At 44.1% G+C, this 20,521-nt stretch overlaps 1 pseudogene; it reads left to right on the top strand.

The window, feature by feature from the left end:
* Positions 1-16,648, top strand: part of LOC127336486 (probable L-type lectin-domain containing receptor kinase S.5) — a 28,870-nt pseudogene extending 12,222 nt beyond the window's left edge.
* Positions 16,649-20,521: the final 3,873 nt, after the last annotated feature.

Raw genomic sequence — 20,521 nt, 5'->3', positions numbered from 1 at the left:
GGGCTTCTCAGAGCATTTGTGACAGTACTTGAGGGCAAAACTGAGTAGTACTAAGAATCCAAGGGCACATAAATAGTAAATAGACTAAGGGATTCAAACAAAAGAATTACAAAATGAAAAATGTGTGTTTTGTACAATATAATTCATATTGGGCTACATCAAATTATTTGCAATTCAAATATACATGAGTGTGACAATTATGGCATCATTTAGACAAACTATGTTTTGGGAAAGATGTTTTGCAAAGGGGTTTGGGTGGAAAACCATGCATCTTCATAGCTACACTAGTGATTCTGAGAAGTGGCAATTTGTGGTAAAACTTGATTTATATATGTTTGTTAAGGTTTTCTAGGTGGCAGGTTGCGTACGAAGACTCCATGAGTAGTTGCCACTATGTTTTTATTTTTTTGGATTTTTTTGCGCATGAAATGACTCAATTAGCTATGTTAATCTCATTTGTTGACTCTCTGTTGACCAGCTACCTGAGGGTAAAACTGAGTATATTGCACTTGCCGGTCTAAGTCCTCGAGGGGAAAACTGAGTACAGATAAAATTTACGTATAAGGCACGAGGTTATAATCGAGTACACCAAACGTCCCAGGGTTAGACTCGGGTAGCGGTGCACGCTGCAGCCGTGCATAGCGGACGCGTGTTGCCGTGCATAGCGGACGCGTGTTGCGGTACACGCCACCTTCGTCTTTATAGAGCCCCTCTTTCTCTCCCTCGACGCACGTTCTCCTTTGGCTCCACTTTGCAACCGCCTCTCTGTCCCATCATCTTCTCCACAACCGAAGAAAAAACCCCGAATAAACCCGCCCGCGATGGAGAAGAATGAGAGTCCCATTGTCGGAACATCAGCCGCCGCCCCGTCCAGGCCCTGTCGCTGCTTCCATCGTAGCAGCCGGCGCATCGGCCGCCGCCCCGTCCGAGCCCCCGTCGATTGGGACCCGTACGAACCGGTGCGGTCTGACGCGCCGGAGAACCCCTACGACACCACCATCGTCGACAACGAGCCGGAGGTAACCCTTTGTTCCCTTGTTCTTATCTCATTTCAATCATTTTGTGTTAGATCTACCGTTATTACGGTTCGTCTGTTCCTAGTTCAATCCTTTTTTGTTAGATCTTGCGTTATTACTGTTCGTCTGTTCCTAGTTCGATCCTTTTGTGTTAGATCTTGCGTTATTAGTGTTTGTGATTTGCTTTTGTTTAAGATTTGTGCCGATGATGATGAATATTTGGGCATAAATTGATTCAGGGTTTGGTCAGTAAACAATTGGTGTGTACAAATTTGTTGTGCATGATCTTTGGTTTGCTGACTCAAATCCTGGATATAAGTGTGTCCAATGTAACTGAGGCTACCTCTTTTTTTCGAGCCCATATTATCATGCATGATTTTTTGTTCACTCTCTGTTCCATCATCGTTGCAATTGACTCCGTGTTTTTTGCACGATCTTTGGTGCTACGTGACAGGTGCAGAGCAGCGACGTCGACAGCGACAGCCGAGTCCTTCCACACCAAGACTCGTCACGTCCTCAGGAGGCTGCAGTCCGGCCATTACGATGGCCCTTTTGCTCGAGGCATTTACAAGTGCCCCTTCTGCAACAGGAAGCTCCGCGCCACCGACTTCAACTCCCTGGTGAACCATGCTGAATCCATTGGCAGATGTGGCGCTAGAGTTGGAAGGACCGTGAACGTGCATGCGTACATGGCCAAACACAAAGCACTTGGGATTCACCTGCGCAACCTCCAAGCGAGTCACACGCGCTACCTGGAGGCGTTGAACGTGCCTACTGCACTCTCTGTATGTGACTGCTCTATCTGTAGAGCAGCTTAATTTCATGTAAAATGTAGCTTATGTTGGATCTATCGGTACTACTTTTGGATCTGTCCTGAATATATCTATGCTATGTTGGTTGCTGTATGCAGCTTATCCTATATTTTTTCTCTGGATTTGTGCCCTAGATTTTCTACCTGATTGGGTAAAAACGAAGGCATAAAGAAATGAATGGCGTTAAAAAACAGAAGGAGAAGCTGCTCTAGATTTGCTACCAATTTGGGCTATCAAATATGAATGAGATCGAGCGATAGAGAGGAAAAAGGTACATTGAAAACTGCTAATCTGGGCGAAAGAGACAGAAACCACTCGTGCCCCCGTCCCGGACCCACACGCTACGGCCCCACACGCTACGGCCACACAAACACGGCCTCGTCCTGTCCCACGCGGTCCCTTCCTACCAGCCCCACGCGACGCGGTCCCACACGACGCGACCCCACAAACGACACGACCCCACTCGTCAGCACGGAACGGTCAACTTAACGGATTCCTTCCGTCCGAGCTCCTTCTGCGGTTCAGACAAGAGCTTGGGGAAAACTGAGGAAAAACTAAGGAGCTGGGGAAAACTGAGTACAACTAAGGACCTGAGGGCACGAAAATAGAAATCCCTTCTTTCTATCTGTGTGCATACTGCACTCTGTCTTATGTTCCATCAATGTGAATGTGTTATGTCAGTTCTGTAGTATATATCAGGCTTGGTCTGACCAGTAGTACTGAAGCATCTTATTGGAGATTGGGGAACTACAAAAATGAATGCAATTAAGTCATTTCGAGTTTACAGAAAATTACAATTAATTTCAGTGTGTTCTGCTTCGAATTTACATGCATAGCAAAATAACAAAAATAAATCAAAGAGGGCTTACTTTAGCCTCATGAACAAGGTGTGCATAGTAGCATGAACATCTGTTCATAATATAGACATTAAAGATTGCATTTAAGCAAATTAGATGCCAAGAACTTATAACGATAGAAAAAACCTCCCATTTAATTTACAAATATTTTGATTGATAATGCTCTGTTGTTTGACTTCATTGCGTGGTACACTTGTAAGCTGTAAGAACTCTGGAAGAAGTTTCTGCATTGCCAAGTCAATCAATAAAGAGGTGTTAGATGACTAAAGGATTTCCTATCTAAGTTCTTGACAGCTGGCAGCCTGGCACTATAAAGTTGTCACTGATCAGTTTTCTCTACCTTTGAACGTTTTTGTATTTTAATTTTAGTCACTGATCGACTTGTTCAACAGCCTTGTTACTGCCAGATGCCCCTAATCCTTCTCTAGTGAAGAACAGTCAAAGATATCGCTGGAGAGTAGCGTGTATCTGCAGCTACTAAAATATTATCCCTTGATGCATCTGACGATTGCAATTGACTGTGCCTCTTACATGACTATCAATTACTCCCTCGGAATTGAAAAGCCAACCATGTGGACTAGATTAGCTTGCATCTTCTTCTATTTCCTTGGGTAGGTCGGAAGAAGCTACGAATCATTTAGCCATGACAGTGCCCAATACCAACAGAATGTTGAGCCTTTCCTGTATAGCCTCTGCAGCTGTTGTCATCCTAGGCAGAACCTGCAGTTGTTTGCAATTCACTTACCCCAGCTTCAATACAAGTAATATAATTGATTTCAACTTCAGACCAGGCTCAGAAATCGCAAATGGCTCCCTGCAAATCACGCCTAACACCGGGGATATTATGCACTGATCGGGAAGAGTGGTCTACGCAAGGGAAACTCTGAAGTTGTGGAACAGTAAGGGAATGGCACACGTCATTCAGGACAGACTTCGTGCTCAACATCTTACACCAAAATGGGACTGGAGAAGGTATGGTCTTCATGCTCACAAATAAACCATTATTGCCCAGAAACAGCAGTGGCCAGTGACTGGGCGTGTGCAACAACCAGACAGATGGCACCCTGGTGAACCGAGTGATAGCCATGGAATTCGACACGAAGAAGAGCAATGAGGATGCCTTAAACGGCAACTATTTCAGATTTGACTTCAACAGCATCAAATCTGTTCGACAATACCCGCTCAGTAATAAGTCCATCGTCCTCGCAAGTGGGTCTGATGTATGGGTTAGTATCGAATACGATGGCACATCACAATTCTTTTGAGTGTACCTAGTCCAATATAGCACTACTGGGCGGCATGAATCTAGCGGAGGTTTGTACACTGATCTATCAACTCGACTTCTGGCCAACAACATATATCTGGTATTCGCAGGTTCCACGGGCGACTTCACCCAACTGAACCAGATAAATTCCTGGAACTTCACCATAGTAGAAGACGGTGTCGTGGTGGGAACATGGAGAAAGGTGCTTTTGGCTCTCGGTACCTTGATTATATTTTCTATCTGTTTGTATGTTGTGCTTTTCATGTGGAGAAAGCTGACTGGGCAGAGAAGGCATGCCTACCGTAATCTGGAGAAGATGATTGATGCACATGGTCCGGTCAGATTTAAGCTCAAGGAGCTGAGGCATGCAACTTCCAACTTCAGTGCTACCCGTAAGCTCGGCATAGGTGGCTTTGGCACCGTTTACCTTGGCTAGATCAGTATAATGAACTTGGAGGTCGCCGTGAAGCGGGTGTTAACGAATAACTCCAAGTCTAACCAAGGACGAGGAGAGCGGGAATTCATCGCCGAGGTAAACATGATCAGCAAACTCTCCCACCGCAACCTTGTAAAGTTCATCGGCTGGTGTCACGGGGGAGGTGAGCTGCTCCTTATGTACGAAGTACTTTCCCATGGGCAGCCTGGACAGGCTCTTGTACGGCAGCAGAGTGAGCTCTCCTGAGCTGACATGGGAACGGCGGTACAAGCTAATATGCGGTGTGGCATCAACGATGGACTACCTGCACCACGGAAGCAGCAAGCGGATCCTCCACAGGGACATCAAGGCCAACAATGTGATGCTCGACGAGGAGTGTAATGCATGTTTGGGTGACTTTGGGCTTGCCCGCATCATCCAGCACGACGGTGTCAGTCACCACTCGACACAGGCGGTGGTGAGCACTCGCGCCTACATGGCCTACGAGAGCTTCTTCACTGGCCGTGCCAGCTTCGACACGGACGTGTACACGTTCGGAGTCTTCATCATGGAGGTGATCAGTGGGAAGAGCCCGAGCAGCTCCGTGATGTACCTGTACCACAACGATGACAACGGCGAGTCGATGGAGCGAGGGCAACACCCTATGCCCATCTACATTGTAGACTGGACATGGAATCTCTACAGCCAGGGGAAGGCGTCTGCAAATACCATCTTGTGAAATGGGCTGATGTGTGTCAGCCGAGGGATCAAGGTGGTTTGGGACTCACAAATCTTGACGTAAAAAACATTAGCTTACTTTGCAAATGGTTATGGAGACTAGAGAATGAGGAAGGGGATTGGCAAAAAATCTTAAAGTTTAAATACTTTAAGAATGGTGTTATTACGCAGGATAGAAAATAGGGATTTCTATTTTCGTGCCCTCGGTTCCTTAGTTGTGCTCAGTTTTCCCCAGCCCCTTAGTTTTTCCTCAGTTTTACCCTAGCCTTTGTCTGAAGACCCGCAGAAGGAGCTCAGACGGAAGGAATCCGTTTATTTGGACGTTACGTGCGACGTGTTGCGCCGCGTCGTCTGTGGGGCCGCGTCGTGTGGGGCCGCGTCGCGTGGGGCTGGTAGAAAGGGACCGCGTGGGACAGGACGAGAAGCGTTTGGTTGCACGTGAGCAGGAGCTGGGTTTTGTCTCTCTCGGCCCAAATTGGCATTTTTAAAAGCACCTTTTCCCCTCTTTCTCTCTCTGTCTTTTTCACCAAATTAGTATCAAATCTAGAGAAGCTTCTATTTCTGTCTTTCTTCAATATGGCAGCAAATCTAGTAGCAAATCTCTGGGGTTATTTATGCCTTTTGGCCCTCGTTTTTTGCCCAATATGGCAGCAAATCTAGTAGCAAATCTAGAAGCTATTATATGATAAATTCACAGCAGCATAATCAGAAAACTAAGTATAATACATAGGTAAACTGCATACAGCAGCCAAAAGCAGCTAATAACATTGTTAATGTTCACGACAAACTAAGCTGCAAAAATATACAAGATCACGCACGCAATGTATGGACAACAAGAAGATTAGGATGAATGAATTTGTTCTTCATTCCTCCTCATATATTTCTCCGTCGCTCCATTCGTGCAATTCCCCAAGGAAATATTCATTGAACTCCTTCCGTCTGCAGTGTGAGGCCAATACATCCTCCAAACGGTATGGCCTGTGTTCATTTCTCAAACCGTAGAGTCCTATTCTATCCACACGTAGTGGCCACTCATCCCAGGCATTTGTATCATGAGAGTACGCTCTGATATAACCCAAATCCGTGTAGTAGATGCTGCCAGGTTGAAGTGTCGGGTACACTCTGGTGTCGACGGAGATACACCGGATAAAATTCACGAAGAAGGCATTATCGCCAATGTTAGTGACCGGATGGAGAGAGCGGCTCGAGTGTCCACACGGTACACCAATGGTTTGCCCGCCAAAGCCGCGCTGACCAACAACACAAGCAGCAGATCACCATCCGACTTCACAAGGTAGAACTTCTGACGTCCAAGTTCTGGAAATGAAATTAGTGTCTCCATCTTGACAGTGCTCGCGTGGCTGCCGCAATCGTATATTGGTGCACACTATTCTTCCGATCTCAAAATTGTCCGTTACTCGCATACAGCTTCACCATTGAATGGGTAATGCAACGGAAAACATGGTTCTTGATCGAAAATCTTCCTTCTCCCCAATCCCCATCTTCATTTATATCCTTAGTTGGAGTGCTCTCATCGACCCAACCAATTTCCGGCGGGTAATGTGTGGCAACGAAGACCATAGTCGGGGATTTGATAACAGCGATCGATTTCGTAAAAACAGATGGCATCTGCGCCTCAAACATCGTGTTCGATTTCTTTGTGAGTGGGTTCAGCAGCCGTAACTAGTGCGGCGGGAACTGCGGGCCAAGCACGACGCCGCCACGGGACAAGCCGACGAAGTAGAATCTAAAATATATTGAAAAGATAACATTCAAGCACTAAGATTGAAAATAAGATCTATGGTGACGCCACGGGAAAAGCCGAGGAATTTGAACCTTGCACGAACTGCAGATAGATCTATGGTGACGTAGCGGGATGTGCCGAGATGGAGGAAGGTGAACTCAGCGCGCGTGGAAGGGCGTGGTGTAGCACGATCCATTCGTGCAGGTGCACGTCGGGATCGGGTAAACCTGAGCGCCAATTTCTACAGACTTGCCTCATAGCAGAGTAGCTGTCCACGTACTCCTCTTTCGCCAATAAGCATTCGCCGATCTTGTGAAGTGGTCCGTCGCCCGTGAGACCGGCCCGGTTCACGGAGGCGCCGCGCTTGGATGCGCCGCTCGGATGCGCCGCCCTCGGAGGCGACGGGCTCGGCGGCGACGGGCTCGGCGGCGACGGGCTCGGAGGCGACGGGCTCGGAGGCGACGGGCTCGGAGGCGACAGGCTCGGGGGCGATGGCCGCCGGCGCATTCTTCTTCTCCATCGCCGGCAGGGGAGGGCTCGTACGGCGGTTGGGGTTTTTTGGAGAAGTTGATGGGACGTGAAGGGGTGGTTTCGTGCGTGAGCGATAATGAGACGTGCGTGTGCGAGAGGGAGGGAGAGAGGGGCTTACGCGTCCTAAATGCGACCCGCGTCAACAATGGCACGTCTTCCACGTCCGCACCGCGACCCGCGTCAACAATGGCACGTCTTCCACTTCTGCACCGCAACACGCGTCCTCGAGTCTAACTCGAAATTTAGATATACTCATGTATACCCTCGAGTCATATACTAGCATTTTTTGTATGCTCAGTTTTCACCTTGAGTGCTAATACTGGCTAGTGCAATATACTCAGTTTTACCCTCAAGTGGCTGGTCAACAGAGAGTCAACAAATGGGATTAACTAGTTAAATGAGTTATTTAATGTGCAAAAAATTCCGAAAAGGAGTGGCACTTACTCATGGAGTCTTTACCACAAATTTCCACTTCTCAAATCATAGATAAATCGTAGATAAATCAAGTTTCACCACAAATTGCCACTTCTCAAATCACCTAGTAGCTATGAAGGTGCATGGTTTTCCATAATAAGCCCTACCCAAAATAGCTTTCCCCAAAACATACTTTGTCTGAATGAGACCATAATTTTCACACTCATGTAGATTTGTATTGCAAATAGTTTGAGGTAGGCCAAGATGGGTTTCATTGTACAAAACACGCATTTTCCATTTTTTAAATCTCATATTTGAATCCCTTAGTCTGTTTACTACTCACTTGCCCTTGGTTTCTTGATACTACTCAGTTTTGCCCTCTCCTTCACAAACTCTCACAGACGCCCAACATTGCCCTGATTGGTCTAGCCCATGTCACGCGGATCGTGCCCGACGATCGTTGATCGTATGATCTAACGGGCAGGATAACCCCTATCTCTCTCTCTGGTCGGGGCCACCACCCTCTCTCTCTCTCTGTCGTCGGTTAGCTTCACGCAAAGTTTGGTTTTCTGCATTATTTTTCATGAGCTAAATTATAAACTCTTTTTAGGCATTACTTTTCACGCAAAAAATGATAAACCATCACCGATTTGTTGTAGCCATTACTTTTCACGCACAAAAATGATACACCATCACCCATTTCGTGTACCCATTACTTTTCACGCAAAAAATGATAAACCATCACCGATTTTGTTGTAGCCATTACTTTTCACGCACAAAAATGATAAACCATCACCGATTTGTTGTAGCCATTACTTTTCACGCACAAAAATGATACACCATCACCCATTTCGTGTAGCCATTACTTTTCACGCAAAAAATGATACACCATCACCCATTTCTTGTACCCATTACTTTTCACGCAAAAAACGATAAACCATCACCGATTTCTTGTAGCCATTACTTTTCACGCACAAAAATGATACACCATCACCCATTTCGTGTACCCATTACTTTTCACGCAAAAAAATGATAAACCATCACCGATTTTGTTGTAGCCATTACTTTTCACGCACAAAAATGATAAACCATCACCGATTTGTTGTAGCCATTACTTTTCACGCACAAAAATGATACACCATCACCCATTTCGTGTAGCCATTACTTTTCACGCAAAAAATGATACACCATCACCCATTTCTTGTACCCATTACTTTTCACGCAAAAAACGATAAACCATCACCGATTTCTTGTAGCCATTACTTTCCTTTTTAGGCATTACTTTTCACGGTAAAATGATAAACTATACCCCCACAACGGTCGACTCCTCCTTAATTTATTGTGTATAAACCCCCACAACGGTCATCTCCTCCTTATTTTATTGTGTAAACCCTACAACGGTCATCTCTCCCTTATAAACACCCACACGGCCATCCCTTGTGTCAATAGGTTCTGCCTCTCTCTTCTTTTCGTTCACATACACTTTATCCATTGCCATGGCTTCCACGTCTCGGACGCGGACCGAAGGGGAAGGGGAAGGGAAGGGAAGTGGATCATCATCATTGCCACCACCACCGTCAACACCGCCATTGATCATAGAGGAGTTCTTCATCGTCGTCTATGAAGACCCTTTGGTCAAGAAGGTACGTACGCGTTCCCACATATATGATGCATGTGATTAATTATGGGCATGTTCTAAAAAACCTTTAATTTCAAGGGTTCCCTAATTTCAAACGATCGGCGCTCGATCTCTTTGCAGAACTCCCAAAAAATTATGGACTATCTTGACGGCAAGGAGCCAGCTAAGGTGTATCTCATGGAGTAGCTGATCATGGTCCTCGTCTCCGGACCGTGGAGGTCCTATTTGACGGACAAGGCCGGATGTACCTCGACAAGGGCTGGGAGAAATTCGCCATCGCGCACGGTGTGGATTTCGGCTGGTTCGTACACTTCAAATATGAAGGCGATGATGTGCTCACAGTGAAGGTGTTCGACGGAACAATGTGCAGGAGGTACTACTACTCAGACGACGAAGATACTGACGATGAAAGCGACGACGACGTGAAGCCATGCATCCATCCCCTTTAGATAATTAAGGGGATTATGACCAAGAATATATATGTAGCTTCATATGCATCGATTTAGAGATCTAGCTATTTTCTATATATTATGCATGTAAAAAATAATATCGCATTTCCACTATTATTCGAGCACCACATCCTCCAAACGATGCCGATGCCGATGCCGATATCGGCATGGTCAGAACGGCTATGCTCGCCGCCACTGCTAGGTCAACGTCGGGATACACAATGTTTAGCATAAGAGTCACTTTAGATTAAGCTGCGAAAATGGGCTGAGGCGACCCCTACAGAGCGGCTCTATATTATATTCTCTAAATAAAATAGACGACCACAGCGGTCATTGGCTGCGGAGGCCCCACAGAGCGGCAATATATAATTTTCTATAAATAAATAGACGACCCACTGGTCATTGGCTGCGGCAGCCCCATAGAGCGGCCCCATTTGTCATTGGCAGCACCGCGTATACAATCAGGAAATAAAACGGCCCACGCGTCAGCGGTAGATGGATCCACCCGTCAGCACGAGACGGTCAGCGAGGAACTGACCTCACGGTAACGATAAGGCCTCTGACCTGACGGCAACCCGCGTCTTCGAGGGGTTTCAAACTAGAGGGAGGGGAAAACTGAGGAAAAACTAACGAGCTGGGGAAAACTGAGTACAACTAACGAAGCAGGGGCACGAAAATAGAAATCCCTAGAAAATATGTTGGTTGCTCCCATTTTTGGTCAGGTTTGATGGAGGTAAAAGACGTTTTTTATAGCTGTTGTAAAAGGGTGTTGGGGGATGGATGTAAAACTAGATTCTGGGAAGATGTGTGGGTGGGAGAGAAACCATTGTCTGTACTCTTCCCGAGGCTTTATAACTTGACTTTCGCACAAGGTGTTTCGGTAGCTAGAGTTTTTGCACAAGATTTTAACTGCATTCGTTTTAGAAGATGCTGGAAATGTGGAACAAACTTCTGGACATGTGTGGTAGTACTACCTTGTCACAGGAGCCTGATAGGGTGAGTTGGAAGTTAACTAAATCTGGAATTTTTTCTGTTAAGTCGTTGTATACGTATCTGATGGCTAGGCGAGTTCTTTTCCCATATAAGATGATTTGGAGGTTGAAAGTTCCTCTCAAAATCAAAGCATTTATCTGGTTAATAGTGAAGAATAGAATCTTGACTAAGATTAACTTGGCCAAGAAAGGATGGAAAGGTAGTGTCCTGTGTGAATTCTGTGGGGGAAATAAAGATATGAACCATCTGTTCTTTGAATGTCCCATGGCTAAATATAACTGGAATGTGGCTAGTTGTGCTTTGGGTATAGGAACAAAACCTGTGAACTTCTATGATTTGTGCCAGAATTGGCTTCCAAGTTCAACGTCGTGATAGGATTGTAGTCATGGTGGGTACAGCAGCTTTGTTGTGGAATTTATGGAAGACAAGAAATGCATCTTGTTTTCAACGGAAATTCCCTAACAATCCTACTGAAGTGATCTTTTCTATGTGTCGACTAATGGATGATTGGAATTTTCTTCAGAAAGAAAAGGTTCAAGAGCTCGTGTGACGTGTGTCTGAACGGATTCGGAGAATTGCAAGCGAGATGTTTTGCAGAAGACATGGGGGGGCGCCTATGACAAAAAGGATATGTGACGGCTAAATCGCTTCATCCTGAAAACTTGGATCCTTTATGTGTAGAGACCTACCTGTCTTTATGGTAGTTATGTCGTGTTCAAAAGTTGGTGTTGTTTTGTAGAGATGGTCCTGGAGGTTTTAGTAACTGTTTAGATGGAGGTTTTAGTTTGTGTGACTGGAGGGTTTAGTTGCTGTGTCATACATTTGGATGTAATGCTGACTCCAATTTCTTAATTGAAATTGGGGGCCATGTGGCCCCTACAATCAAAAAAAAAGGGGAAGGCGTTGCATGCTGCAGACCCCTTGCTCGATGGTGAGTTTGACCAGGCACAGGTGGACTGCACAGTGAGGCTGGTGTTGGCGTGCTGCCACCCGAACCCTAGGGAGAGGCCGCCCATGAGGATGGCCGTGCAAGTGCTGATTGGCGGTGTCCCAGTGCTGGAGCCCGCGTTGAATAAGCCTGCATTTGTCTGGCCTCCAGGCGGCACTCAACAGGAGATGGAGTTGCCGGACGTCGGGTTGCTCTTCACGGGAGGGGCTGTGCAGCACAAGAGCTTCTGCTCCATGAGCTCTTGATCCCTCACTGGAAGGTGAAACTTGTGGATAATTGTACGCTTGTAATGCCTGTGTAGAGTTCGTACGGTGTACTTGTGAAGTTCTACATTGCATTTGTCCTCTCTGGAAGGTGAAAATTGTGGAGAAATGTACGCTTGTACTGCCTAGGAGTCATCTACGGCCAGTGTACTTGTGAAGCATTCGTCCTTGTTTTTCTAGAGAATAATGCAGGTTTGATATCAAACAACAAACATGTGAAGTTGTACGTTGTGTTCATCCTTTTACTCGTTTCATGACCATCATGTTCAACAGAAACTGTTTTTGATTTCAAGAATGTTTTTGATTTGAAGCTGTACCTGTTCAACAGAAAGTTGTACATGACATTCTTGGTTAGGATTCTACGCTTAGGCATCACCCACAAGATTTATTTTGATTTCAAGAATATTTTTCAGCTGCCACACATGCCTATAGTCCACCAAAGCTATTGTCATCAGCTGCAGATAAAAGAATCTCACTGAAAACTCAGCTTTTTTTTTTCTTATCTTCCACCTGAATTTATCTCTTGTTTTGTCAGTTGTATCCCTTCTACCAATAGTCTCACACAACAAAGTTCTGCAGTCACACAACAAAGTTCTTCTGAATTGAAACTGCCTCAACCTGTTTCTTTTGCAGGTGATGTTGTACAACCTTGGAAGTCGTGAAGCCATAGATGCTCCATAAACACAGCTGTTCTCTCAGAATAAGGTTCTAGATCCATTTCCAATTTTCCTCTCGGTATATCTTTGGAATTTGTGATTCACCCCACATTACCATGCCAGAAGTAAGACTCCATTTGTGACAGAATTTGCTTCTGTAAATATTTCTTCCCGGAATTTTTTTCCAATAGTTTCTGAAGCCATTTGCACATCAAACTCTTATTCCTGGTTTGTAAATCCAAAAGGCCAAGGCCTCCTTAGACAAACATATAGTTGGCCAATTGATAAATGATATATTTATTTCCCTAGTTTTCCAGAGCATTCTTAATCTGTGATAATGGATCCTCTTGATAACACCCTTAGGGTCTTCCCGGAAAGACACCATACATCGAGGTATAATGTTCATGCTGGTATTAGTAAAGCACAACCATGCCTTCAATCGACAGTATATTACCTGTCTATCCACAAGATCAAAAGGTTCCGCAACAACGTTTGCACTTTGCCTAATGATAAGATTATCGTTGAGAAGGGTGGACCATATTAATATGATGATACTCCGCACACCATTAGCACACTGCGGCATTCCCCCCTTGGTTGCACAAGAGCAGAGGCAGAATGGGCCGTTGCCCTTAATCGCGTCCTTGCAGGCGAGCTTACATGGGTGAACAGGTGTTGTTATGGCCCAGATCCGCCATGGCGTGCATGGGAGGTGTATATTGAACCGACAGGGGTCGTAGTGAAGCGAGTGCCCGCTGATGTTGCAGTAATAGTATGACACACTTGATCGTACGGCGACAGCAGCGGAGGGTGAGCAGGTGCACAGGGTGCACCGTGTGCCTCACAGCCTTCCCCATGGAGGCGCATTCTGGGTCCAGGATTTAGAATCACTGGACCCATTGGTAGATGAAGGAGCCCGTGCAGTGAAGGCCGCATTTGTCTCACTTCAGGGCGAGGTGTCAGTGGCGTTGAAGCCGTCAACCTCGGTTACTTTCAAGGCCTTTGGCATCAGTTTCGCATACCTGGGTTGTCGGTTTGGTGCCATGGTCTCGGCCTCAGACCACAGCATTTACAATTTTCTAGCAGTAAAAGGTGTGCATGTGAGAAACATGATATTATTTTGTTAATTAATTTTCTATCTGTGCGCTTCTTATTCTGTTCCTTGAGAAGGTCTCAACCAAGGATAATGCTTACCCATAGAGATAGCATTTAACCAAATTACATGACACTAAGAAATTGTTATGATAGAGAAATTTTCCTTTTCTTCGAAATATATAACAGAAATTTGAATTAGCAATGCCTGTGACTACCTTGTCTGGTACACTTGTAAGTTGTAAGAGCTTTGGAGACAATTTCTGCATCGACGGGGCAGCTTGATCAACAAAGAATTGTTAGAAAAAAGGTATTTCTATCCAAGTTCATAGCTGGCACAATCAAGTTGTCACTGGTCAGTTTCTTCCACCTCTAAATGTTTTTATATGTTAATGTGACTGTTCTAACTTGTTCAAAACAGTCTCCTTTTTCCTCCAAGATGCACATATTTTAATCTATCTCTACCAGAACAAGGGAGATATGATCGTATTTTCAAAGATATTGCCGGCGGGTATCATATCTCAAAACATTTTGCATGTATCTATTCTTAATCTAACAGTGGCAGTTTTTCTGCAGCTGCAGTACTATTATCCCAAGCTGTATCTGAAGATTGCTATTGGTTATATGTCTCTATCATATTTTTCAACTCCTCCCTCAGTGTTGATAATCCAAGCACTCAAACCATATGAACTCACATCTTCTTGGAGAGGTTGCAGGAAGCTAGGATCCATTTAGCCATGACCGTGCTTAATACCAACCACATATTGACCTTTTCCTGTATAGTTTCATCAGCTGTTGTCATCCTAGGCAGAACCTGCAGTTGCTTGCAGTTCACTTACCCCAACTTCAACACAAGCCAAAAGGATGATTTCAGCTTCAGCCCAGGCTCATCAATCACAAATGGCTCCCTTTATATCACCCCGAATACCGGAAACATTAGCCACCAGTCTGGGAGAGTGGTATATGCAAGGGAAACCCTCAAGCTTTGGAACAGCAAGCAGACGTCACTCACGTCGTTCAGGACAGAGTTCGTGCTCAACATCCTCCCACAGAATGGAAGTGCTGGAGAAGGTATGGCCTTCATTCTCACAAATAATCCATCTTTGCCCAGCAACAGCAGTGGCCAGTGGCTGGGTGTGTTCAATAACCAGACAGATGGCACCTTTGAAAACCGAGTAGTAGACGTGGAATTCGACACCAGGAAGAGCTACAAGGATGACCTTGACGGCAACCATGTCGGAATCGACATCGACAGCATCAAATCTGTCGATCAGAGCCCTCTCAGTAATCAGTCCATCATCCTCTCAAGTGGGTCTGATGTATGGGTTGGGATCGAATACGATGGTACACCACTATTGTTTCAAGTAACTCTAATCCAATATGGCACAAATGGGAAGCAGCATGTATCTGGAATAAGTCGGCCCATGGAACTTCACCACAATAGAAAATGTTGGAAGAGGACATGGGAGGAAGGTGCTTTTGGCTCTTATTGTCTTGACTATATTTTCCCTCTGTTTGTTCGCTGTGCTCTTCATGTGGAGAAGGCTGACACAGCAGAGAAGGCTCGCCTACCGCAACCTGGAGAAAATGATCGATGCATATGGTCCAGTCAAATTTAAGCTCAAGGAGCTCAGGCGTGCTACTGCCAACTTCAGTACAACCCGTAAGCTTGGCAGAGGTGGCTTTGGCACCGTTTACCTTGGCTACATCAGTAGGATGAACTTGGAGGTTGCCGTGAAGCGGGTGTCAACGAACAATACCAAGTCCGGCCGAGGAGAGCAGGAATTCATCACGGAGGTGAACACGATCAGCAAGCTCTCGCACCGGAACCTCGTCAAGCTAATCGGCTGGTGCCACGAGGAGGCCGAGCTGCTCCTCATCTACGAGTACTGTCCCATGGGCAGCCTGGACAAACTCTTGTATGCCAGTGCCAGAGTGAGCAACTTGTCATCGGATACGAGTGTTCTGGAGCTCACATGGGAACGACGGTACAGGATAATATGTGTGTGGCATCGGCGCTGGACTACCTGCACCATGGGAGCAGCAAGAGGATCCTCCACAGGGATGTCAAGGCCAGCAATGTCATGCTTGATGAGGACTACAACTCGCGGCTGGGCAACTTCGGCCTCGCCCGTGTAATCCAGCACGACGGTGTCACGCACCACTCCACACAGGCGGTGGTGGGCACTCGTGGCTACATAGCCTACGAGACCTTCTTCACCGGCCGTGCCAGCCTCGACACGGATGTGTACGCTTTTGGAGTCTTCATCATGGAGGTGGTCAGTGGAAGGTTCCCGAGCAGCTCCGTGTCCTACCGCAATCAGGATGAGGCTGTAGGTAGGACGCATGAGGCTATGTATATTGTGGATTGGATCTGTAGGCATTACGGCGAGGGCAAAGTCTTGGCGGCTGCTGACACGGTGCTTGGTGGAATGTATGATGAGGCGCAGGTGGATTGCGCGATAAGGTTGGCAGTGGCGTGCTGCCACCCGAACCCGAGGGAGAGGCCTTCTATGAGGACGGTGGTGCAGGTTTTGATGGGTGGAACGCCACCGCCGGAACCCCCATATGTGAAGCCTGCCTTTGTCTGGCCTCCGTCTGGCAATCAGTTGGAGATCGAGCTGCCTCACGTTGGCTTGCTCTTCACCGGAGGGCAGACCAGTTTCTGCTCCATGACCTCCACTTCACTCACAGGTAGGTGAGTATTGTGATCGGTGTCTCCGTGCAGAACTCTATATATGTGTACACTTTATACTGCCGTGCGCTGACTCAAGTGGTATTCGTATACTTGTATAAGTGGAGAATGCCATATTTTGCTATGCTTCCGAAAACTGTAATATGTGTTGGTTTGGCTTTGATACGCTCGCGAGTAGCTGGTAGTAACCCTGATATCTCTTTACACACAAAAGTTATGTAACAAAGTCTTCCGTTCTCACCATTTTTCCTTTCCCCCTATTGAATGATCGTTGCTTCAATTGATTAATTTTTTTCTCAAAAAAAACAGTAATTGTTCTTGTTTCTTTTTTTTCTGTGCACACAACTCATACACATCCATGTCACCGATGTTGTGGCGAATGAGGTTGTTTGAGATGGCTATTCATATAGCAAACCATTAATTTATTGTCGAATTCACTCTTGCAAGTGTATTTTTACGTTCCTTCAAAAAAAAATTTATGGGAAAACTCTCTACAGCGTCCTTTTTCATTTATAAAATATGTACAAAGGGGACTGTCCAGAGGTAACAAAATACAAACAAGTAGAATACAAGGTATCTATCCATTGTTACATCCTTGCTTTAAGCTAGGTTTGGCTCTATGCATAATGAGGAAGAAATCTTGCTTGAAAAATCTCACAAATTCAAGCATATCAGTGACCTGATTATCAAATATAGATCTGTTCCTATGATTCCATATGGCCTATCCAGTAATTAATATCTCTTTGAAGCAGATATTTTGGTAATCTCCTATTGACATCTAACAACATGTTAATGATATCTAAGTTAGTATTCCATTCAAAATTTAACCTTCATCAGAAGATCTGACTAAAGTCACAACTAAAAAAATATGCATCATGCATTCATTAATATTATCCTCACATAGAACCCAGTTTGTTTTTTCCACATGGAATTTTTTCCTTGTAAGCAGATCTCTTGTTTGAGCCTATCCTACAAGGTCAGCCAGAAGTTTTTTTTTTTTTGCTTAGGCAATACATGATTTCCATATCCATCTCATGTGTATGGGAGCAGGCTCTAATGGTGCTAGAGCAGTATATACTTTCTTGCTTGAATATCTTTACTGGCCACCTAGGAAAATTCATTTGTCCTTTTCAGTGTTACCTATTAATGATGTAAGAGCTTCGTTAAGTTCATTAGATTGAAGCAATCATATACAAAGGAGTGGGACAATGTTCATAAATGCCATCCTCTGCAATAGCACATGCCTCTCTTACGGTAATATCATGATCATTAGAGAATGAAAGTAATTGTGGAAAGTGATGCTTGATCAAGGGCTTTGTCCATTTATCTTTCCACATTATTATGGTAATACTCATGTGGCTAGATTCCAGAAATTATCCCATAATGAAAGGCAATCTTTCCACCAGAATGATCCAACGGGTGCAATGTTATGTGGGCTGGAATCGGCCTAAAGTGAGCATTCCAAATGAGTTGAAGGCCTGAAACCATGGAACGTCATGTTGAATCATGAATTTATATAGGTTCTTCATAAGAAATTGCAAAGTTTTGTAATCTCAAATTAAGCACACCTATCCCACCAGCATCCTTAGGTTTGCAAACATTTTTCCACTTTAATATACATTTTCGTTTCTTGCCAATATCCTTTTGACTCCAGCCCTTGCAGAACCTTCAACATGATCCAGAATACCAAATGGAATTTTAAGTGTGCACATAGAAAAAATTAGCATGGCTGTGAAAATAAATTTAACAACCACCAGCCTCCCATCATAAGATAGATTGGTGGCAATTAATATCAGATAATCTTATATCAAATCTCTCCTCAATAGGATGAAGTGCTCAATTTTTGGCTTTGTGTTGCCGATAGGTAAGCCTAAATAAGTGAATGGCATATTTTCCGTTCTACATCCAAAATTATCTCCAATACTTGGCGCCGATTAGATAGGTCTCATGGATGTTGTACTATAGTTCACTTTGAGACCAGCAGAGGAAGAAAATTATTGTAGCGATAATTTAAAACTCTAGAGCTAAATTTTAAATTGTTATAAGGCATGATGATAAGTGTGTCGTCAGGATAGTCATAATTGGATAGCCTAGTCCATATGATGAATCAAGGGTAAGCCATATAATACCTCTATTCCATGCATCATTTACTACATAGTAGATTAATTTAGATGCAGGTGAAACGATGGAAAAAGGTCGGATAGAGCAAACCCATACCTTTATAACTCGCAGGTACAAAATTTTACACATATCCTTACCCAGAGAAATGCATAGGAACTCGCCCACACCCCCATACTTGGAAAAATAATAAAAATAATTCAAAAAACGTGTTAAAAATTTTGAATTTTTTTTAAATCAAAGATGACCAGGTATTGCACTTGTATTAGGGAATTACTTTCATTGTATCCTGGGTAAAAAAAACTCGTAACGTTCCATGACTAGGTACTATTCACTTTATATTCGTCTTAATTTTTTTCTGAAGACCATGGAAATCATTTTTTTCCAAACATTGTTTTATGAGTATAAACTTGATAATCCTTGGTTTCCAGGAAGGTTCATTTTTTGGATTTTTTAAATTACTACAATTTTGGGGTGTATGGGGGTGTGTAGCACCTGAGAGCCAAAAATCCGCGATATCCTTACCCACAACTATAAAACTTTATTCACACCTATACATGATGGGTACCCTTACCCTGCCACATAGCAGCCTATTGTACGCTGCCACACATCAATTTTGTTCTCCTACTCTCTAATGGCGCACCACCTGCATGTCGCGTTTCTAGCTACTTGCCAACGACCTACCCTAGAGAAAATAGTAACGAGTGGAATTAGAGGGGGGAGTTGCTGATTCCATGCCTTGCAACGACAAACGTAATAGGGAGACATGGTGGATCGAGAACTCAATAATGCACATGTTAGGTTGAGATGGGTAGGGTTTGGGTAAACCACTGGGAACATGACTATACCCATGTCCTACCCACAACTTGATGGGTAGAGAATGGGTACTACCCATGGGTACAAAAAAGTATGCCCATACCCTACCCATATCGAACGGTACACATAGTTATGGGTAAAATTACTTCCTTCCAGGTTATAGATGATGATATATTATAAAAATATATATGACATAGAAATAATCACACTATTCACAGTGAGAAAAATATGGGATAATGAAAAACAAGTCTGGCACTACAGTACATACTTTGAGATTTAAAAGAAATTTGGATCCAACTTTTAAAAATGAATAACAAAAAGGATCCACATCGATAGAAAAATTAATAACATCGTTGAAATTAATATAATTGATCTAATAGTTGTTTTGCATATATCCTTTTTGTAGGGACATAATACAAGATTTTCAGCAACAATTACAAAAATATATTTGCGTCCACTTACAGCAACACTAGGGTGAGGGCAGACCAATACACCAGGGACTATGACATGCATGTGATATGCTTGTTATGAGCCTCAACACTCGAATTTGTGTCTAATTATCGAAAAGAAATAGTATGCTCAACCGTTGAGATGTCATGTGATCCACGATGCGTTGTTGAAGACTTTGGCTCTGTCAACTAATTTTACCTCCATTTGATAGCAAAAAGTTGTTGTCAATTTCAAATTCTTATAACTGAGAAATGTTACTATGCTAAACAAATATGTACAAAGACACAATCATATATAACCTATCTTAATATATTAAGCATATGAATACGAATTATTGAAGAAATGAGCCACAAAGTTATTTAGTGTTTTGAACCTTAAGAGTGTGCAGTGATCATTGGGAAATGCAACACAAAATATGCCATCTTTAATTAGTTTGTGTCACATGCATGTAGGGTAGAGAATATCTATCACAAATGACTATAGTGTGATTCAATATCATGTTTGGTATGAGCTCAATTCCCATTCAAGAAAATGTCTATTCAAGGTTTAGTTAAAGTTTTCCTGGTTGTCTATGATTAGAAAAACTACAGTAATATAAGGAGCATGAGAAGAT

This window comes from Lolium perenne, chromosome 2 (assembly GCF_019359855.2).
Source record: "Lolium perenne isolate Kyuss_39 chromosome 2, Kyuss_2.0, whole genome shotgun sequence".
Classification (NCBI taxonomy): Eukaryota; Viridiplantae; Streptophyta; class Magnoliopsida; order Poales; family Poaceae; genus Lolium; species Lolium perenne.
The sequence above is the reverse complement of the archived record's forward strand: the minus strand, read 5'-3'. Positions and strand labels throughout refer to the sequence as shown.